A 7,359-nucleotide genomic window follows, 5' to 3' on the forward strand; every position below is an offset into this window, starting at 1 on the left:
CTCTCTGAGTGGCGGGCGGGTGGTGTTACAGCGTGACACACACACAGACAGACAGACAGTTTTGGCCAGCTTCTATAGTTACTGCTCACTTCGTTCGCAATGACTTCGTTCGCAACAAAGTCAATTGACAGAGCTTTACATAAGGCGTAAAGGCAATTTAAGGGGAAAGGAAATTAAGGAAATGCATGCTTGATTGTGATGATTATGTTGGTAACTGTATATTCCTTTAATAATGCATTTAAAATTAATATGTATCTTTCCCTTTGGAAGCATTTTGGCGGAGGACTTCATGACCAGCCGTGATAGATACGATCAAGCAGCCATGGACGATACAGAAAAAAATGCCGGGACCTCAATTGATGACGTGGAGAAGGTGATGAGTTATTTATTTTAGTGAAATTATGACATGGATTTGTCATTGAACAACTTACCTACTAAACGTAACTAAATTATTTTCATTCTGTCCTATAGAAACTGGTGGGTCAAACTCCGGATGCTCCACCCCGACATCTGATCTGTCCACTGACCAAGAAGATGTTTAGGGACCCTGTGAAAACAAAATATGGAGATGTATACGAACGAAAGGCCATTGAGAAACACCTCAAAACGTAAGGTCTCCCCCCCCACCCACAAGAAATGTCTCACTAGTAGAATTGTCTTGTATTCTTACTTATGTTATTTATGTATTGCTTTTTCAGGCATGGAAATCATGATCCCATTGCTGGCAAAAGCCGTCTCCTCAGAAAAACTGACATTAAACCAGACAAAGACATGAAGAAAATGGCGAAGGAGCACCGTTCCTATCAAATTGAAACCTATGTGTAGAAGGAAAGTGGAATGGTGGAATTGGGGCTATAGAGCGGCGCAGTCCCGCCCCCTTTCATGACGACGAGAGACCCGGAAAATAATTCCCCGTTCATTTTCCTCATAGACTTTACAAAAAGTATTTATTTAAAGACGTTTACGCCGCGGACAAAGCCAACTCGAGTTGTGACAAATCATGACAATAAACACAATGTTTTGGGCCGATCAAATAATTAGAAAGAAGAAAAAGGCAGGTTACAACACTTTATGTTTTGTTTTCAACAAACAATCATTGCACGGTTAATATGTCATCCAGGGACTATTTTTGGCTTTGACCTTTCAAATCAATATATTTTAAATTGCATTAAAAGCTAACACTAAGCATGGCAGAATTCCAGAATTGTCCTTTAAGGGGACTATGATCAAAGATTTTCAGTACTGCAGCAATATTCTTAAGAAAACTTGTTCATGGTTCGTGTTATGGTGTATGTTACAATGAAGAGATAATAGCTTACACTATCTCTTCTTTTTCTTTCTGTTTAAATTTAGCATGGTATGACGTCAGTGCGCGCTGAAGAGATCTTGGGTTTTGTGACTCTTGTAATACTTTAACGAAATAACCATTGCTCAAACAATGCATCTCTGATCAGTTTGGTACTTGATCTTTAATTCAATCTTTAAGAGGTTCGGACGTTTATCTTTCCTGTTGAAATAGTCTGCCAATATGAATGTGTTCAGCCTTGATAGCATAAGCATAATTCACTATTCTATTCAAAAGGGCGTCATAAAGGTATTATTTTTATGATGGATTTGGCAATATTGCATTTTATGGCCCTCATTTATCAATTGAGTGTAAATTCTGCCCCAAATTCGAGTGTAGGTTTCGTAGTACACCCACGTCACGTCGGCATTTATAAAGTGATCGCAAACAGCTGATCCTTCCTAATTTAATTCCTAGCAGTAATAAATGTGACGGCTGAAATCAATCTGGCACGCCCTATGAAATCAAGCCTCGCCCTCGTTTTTGCGACATGAACTGCAATACGACCTGGTGGAAACCATCGTTAAAGGAAAAAAAAAGTTTCACTCGCTTGCCTAAGTTGCCTTGCTGCCCCCTCCCATACACACACACACACACAGAGACGCACGCACGCACACGCAACTTGTATCTTAAATAAATAAACCTGCGCATGAATTAAATAAAGCTGTAGGACTACCCTGTCTGTTTCTCCTCTCGCTTCGCTTCCCTTGCACGCACATATCGCAATTTGCAAGCAACTGTCACTGTGTTGTTAGTTGTATATTAAATTATTAAAGTCTTTATTCATTTAATATACAACAAGATATATTAGTGAACGAAAACCTGAACCTGTGAACCATGAATTATATAACAAATAGGCACGCACACACGCTGCTGTTTTGCAAGGTGCATCCCCTGTCCTGTCTATCTGTCTCTCTCTATCACTGTGGTCCGTCCGTGACACCGTGACCAATTGACCATGCACATTCGACAGTCTATTTAAATTGCCTCGCTGTCAACTGTGAATTATATGAATATTGCAGCCAAAACCGTAGCCTCATGTGGCACTGGACAGTGGTGGTGGTGGACTGGTGGTGGGCTGCAGGCTGGCTTAGCCTATACTATCTCCGATGCGTTCCCACTTGCACGGCACATTTGGCATTCGAGCGACGCGTCGGGTTTATTAAACGAGGAGGAGATTGCACATACTGTAACTCCAGAAAGACATCGGCCTGCTGTAGATTAGGCTACAGTAGGCTACCCAAGTTGGGACTCTCCGCAGCTGCAGCGCTGCACTATACTCTCCAACGTCCCGTCATGGAAATATTTCAGCACAGACAGCCCAAATCCTCGCATGTATGCGCTCATCATGCAAAACACTGTTTAAATGGCTTACGCATCTAACTTGCAACATTGTTTTTAAATGCGCGATTTTAATTGCTTGCTTGTAAAGTTGGAAATCTCCTACTAATTTCATATGACACAAAGACACATTGTTGATGTATTCCTTTACTTTTTTTTTTCTTTTTTACATTTAGCCCATATACATACCTATACAGTTTTATATAAACATTTTAGGAGTGAATACATATGTTTCGATGCCTGTGACAGCCTCTCAGCTGGTCAAACAATGCTGCTCCGCTGTTCTACGACAGAAAAACAGGTGAGGACAAAGCGTACGACAGCTCCCGACCAGACGTGATTTTTGTCTTGGCACAAGTTCAAATTCAAGCTTTGGCACAAATCGTAAATGCCGAAAATTGCGGTAATTTCGGCGTACACCCATATTTTGGCGTACGCACGGTTTATAAATGAGGGTGTAGTAAATTGAGTGTGATAATAGGTGGATATATATACCAGGCAGGTTATGCAAAAAGAGGCAGTCCAGGCAATGTCCTTTCTTTCCAATTTAGAGTTTATTACAGGACATCAATAAGCATTCCAAATCGTGACTAACCAGGAAAATGTTCTCTGAGAAGCAAAGTACGGAGGAAAATGAGGTGCTTATATACGGGGTGTCTATTCACATGCACTAAATGCATGTGACCATGTGAGTGTGTGTGTGTGTGTGTGTGTGTGTGTGTGTGTGTGTGTGTGTGTGTGTGTGTGTGTGTCCATTACCAATACGTAACCAAGGCTGTAACTAAGGAAGGTCTCAAGATAATATAATATATTATAGTCACATCCATTGATAAACTTTCCAACATAGCATGGGAACCATATGACCTATTTGACCTCAGGCCGGCAGAATCAGTATTAGAAGTCCAGCCTATATGTTTTCTTCAATAGCATGTACCATTACCTTGGGTGCAGCCATACTTAACCTTATACTTATACTTGTACTTAACATTATGCTGTGGGTGTAATACATTTGTGTGCAGTAAGAATGTATATTTGTGCCATGGTATAAAGACATATACATCACATCAGAGCAGGTCTATTTGTCTCAACAAAAGGAAGGAGAAAAGGGGTAACACATAGCCTTGCTCAGGCTGAGTTCTACAGGATATAGACTACATAATCTTAAGTGTATTATGTGTATATGGGTTATCAATATACTACAAGGGCCTTAGTCTACTTCAACCTGTGATTTTCCAGTCCCTATTAAAATATAAAAACAATCTAAGCTCTTGGATCCATCCTATTTTAATGTTTAATTGTGATCAGTGTATGAAATAAAGTTGATATGCTTTAGTAGGCCTACACCCCTGGCTGGGGATTTACATTGTGTAAGTAGGTGCCCTGGCTTTATGCTTTAACTAAATTGTGATTTGTGAAGACCTTGTAGTTCCCAGGATACAATTCTCTTGGTTTCATAGAGTTGACCATTTATTTACCCATACATATCCGTATGTTACCCAAAGATCTATCGATCTGTCTTTCTCTGTCCATGCAACCTGTGTGTCGTGTGTACCAAGCATAACTTGCTGTGTGTCCTATATGTGTGCACATTGGATTTGTTTTTACATCCGGGGACCCTGTCCAGGGCTTATGTGGGGGGCCAATAAGGGCTTATGTGGAGGGCCAATAAGGGATTATGTGGGGAGGCCAATAAGGGTTTACAGTATGTGGGGGGCCAATAAGGGCTTATGTGGGGGGCCAATAAGGGCTTGTGTGGGGGGCCAATAAGGGCTTATGTGGGGCGCCAATAAGGGCTTATGTGGGGGGCCAATATATAAGAGCTTATGTGGGGGGCTAATAAGGGCTTATGTGGGGGGCCAATATATAAGAGCTTATGTGGGGGGCCAATAAGGGCTTATGTGGGGGGCCAATATATAAGAGCTTATGTGGGGGGCCAATAAGGGCTTATGTGGGGGGCCAATATATAAGAGCTTATGTGGGGGGCTAATAAGGTCTTATGTGGGGGGCCAATATATAAGAGCTTATGTGGGGCGCCAATAAGGGCTTATGTGGGGGGCCAATATATAAGAGCTTATGTGGGGGGCTAATAAGGGCTTATGTGGGGGGCCAATATATAAGAGCTTATGTGGGGGGCCAATAAGGGCTTATGTGGGGGGCCAATATATAAGAGCTTATGTGGGGGGCCAATAAGTGCCATTGGTATTTCAAGACGAACATTTGACAAGTAATGATAATTCCACTATCATAATGAATTTGTAATGTGCTGGCTGCCATCAGTCAATTTTAGTTTCAGACTAATGAGAACGTATTGCTTATTTTACTGTCCAATGACATGAAATGGCACAAGGGACGGACCCCACAAAAAGACCACCCGCATAAATCAGCGCGCTACGCACGCCCACACATCTGGGGTTGCACTGGATAGATGATAGTGTTTATGAAATTAAAAATGATATACTGTATATTCTTCCTCGCAGATGGCCTACAGTGGTGGGGTCTCTCTTAGTCCCTTCTCTCAACACAGTTTCATTGTCCTGGAATACTTACAGCCAGCTGGACATAATGATTGTCCTAATGAATGATAACTGTCTAAAATAGCCTATAGCAAGACAGCTTAAACTGTGATTTTATTTAATTAATTAATTAAATCAATTTTTTAGATAATAGCTAATCTGGGCCTGCAGTGCAGAAATAAACACATTTGTATGGGAAGGAGTTTGTTAATTGATTTAATTGCTGTTGCAGCCATGATCCTTTTAAGTCCTTTTTGCACTTTGCCAGTTTGCCCTTTGATTGATTGATTGAAATATGTATTAACAGTTTGAAGATTTACAGTACATTTCAAGCACAAACTCAATACAAAGACTGTTAACTGTGAGTGGACGACCCAATTAAGCATTACACTTGTTTACAATAGGGTCCACCATGTTCAATTCATCAAAACATTTAGAGACGTACAAATAGACACTTCTATATAGTCAAAGAATAAAACAGGAATTCATCATAAAGGAGGTAAAAAGGGAAAAGAAACATATACAGTGAGGGGAAAAAGGGGGGGGGGGGGGCGGTTGGGGGGGAATTCAGATTTTACGGGGGCCAGTTTCGAATTGCAGCCGTCCGTAGGTGCCCTTTGAGAGCGGTTTTGAAGGAGTCAAGGGATTCACATGTCTTAATGACTGTTGGTAGGGCATTCCACATTTTGGTGGCATAGGAGCGAAAATAATTTAGTCCCTTGTTTGTGCCGAATCTGGGTTGTGCATGGTTTGTTGCAGTATTTAGACATGGGTATCTTGGTGGTGTATCGAATCTTGTGGACCAGACCCATTGCAAGATGCTGTACTCTGTCGTCGACCCTAAGCCATTCCAGCCTGTCAAAGTGGGCAGGGGTGAGGTGGGTTCGGGGGGTGAGGCCAAGTAGGAGCCTGACCAGTTTGTTTTGGGAGGTCTGGAGCCTAGTTTTAAGGGCCTTTGAGGTGCTGTGGTACCAGGAGGTAAATGGTAAATGGTGCATTTATATAGCGCCTTTATCCAAGGCGCTTTACATAGATTGTGCATTACATTCACCCATTCACACACACATTCATACACCGATTGCGGCAGAAGCCATGCAAGGTACCAACCAGCACATCGGGAGCAATTTGGGGTTCAGTGTCTTGCTCAAGGACACTTCGACATGTAGACAGGAGGAGCCGGGATTCGAACCGCCGACCCATGGATCATTGGACGACCTGCTCTACCTCCTGAGCCACAGGAGGTGTATGCATAGTCAAAGAAACCTTGTACGAGGGCTCCTGTTAAGGTCTTCAAGGTGTTTTTGTTTACCAGTGAGGAGATCCTGTAAAGGAATCTTGTTCTTTGATTGACTTTTTTGATTACGTTGGTGGCCATTTTATCACCGGAAAGATTAGCCTCCAGGATGGAACCTAGGTAGGTTTCATTTTTTCATCTTTTCCCTCCCCTCCCAGAATCTTGTGTAGTATTTTGTAAGGCTATTATTCCTAATTGACTACCATTTATGAATCGATATGACAATTTACTTCCAAAATGTTCCTGAAATGCAATGATTTAAATTTTCTTACCCCCCAAAACAAAAGACGGCTCCGCGAGGCAACTGTTGTGACATACGCACGCGTTCAGGGAGATGTCCTCTACCACACCCCACTCTCCGCTAAGCGGGATAGGTGTAAAATTCCGAGCAGCAGACGGCTCCGCGAGGCAACTGTTGTGACATACGCACGCGTTCAGGGAGATGTCCTCTACCACACCCCACTCTCCGCTAAGCGGGATAGGTGTAAAATTCCGAGCAGCAGACCTTCTACTGCTGTCAACGGTAAAAAAAAAGTGCCGTTTCCAGACCCAGAGTGGACACTGGACAAAAGACGGCTCCGCGAGGCAACTGTTGTGTTGTGTTATAACTTTAATGCTATGGAGAGGGCCACTATATTTCCACATTCACTCCATATTTTTGACCTTACACCTCACTGTATGGCGTGCCAATTTTCTTTTTACACCTCTCCCGCTTAGCGGAGAGGGGGTGTGGTAGAGGACATCTCCCTGAACGCGTGCGTATGTCACAACAGTTGCCTCGCGGAGCCGTCTTTTGTCCAGTGTCCACTCTGGGTCTGGAAACGGCACTTTTTTTACCGTTGACAGCAGTAGAAGGTCTGCTGCTC

General features: G+C 42.6%; 1 long non-coding RNA gene across 1 annotated transcript; it reads left to right on the top strand.

Annotated features, from left to right (window-relative positions):
• Nucleotides 1–268: 268 nt before the first annotated feature.
• LOC306931121 lies at nucleotides 269–1,085 on the top strand. Its single transcript, XR_013790974.1, has 3 exons — nucleotides 269–373; nucleotides 472–608; nucleotides 699–1,085. It is a non-coding gene; the product is annotated as an uncharacterized lncRNA (long non-coding RNA).
• The last annotated feature ends 6,274 nt before the right edge of the window (nucleotides 1,086–7,359 follow it).

The sequence above is a fragment of the Electrona antarctica genome (genome assembly GCF_951216825.1).
Source record: "Electrona antarctica genome assembly, chromosome: 1".
In the NCBI taxonomy this organism is placed as follows: Eukaryota; Metazoa; Chordata; class Actinopteri; order Myctophiformes; family Myctophidae; genus Electrona; species Electrona antarctica.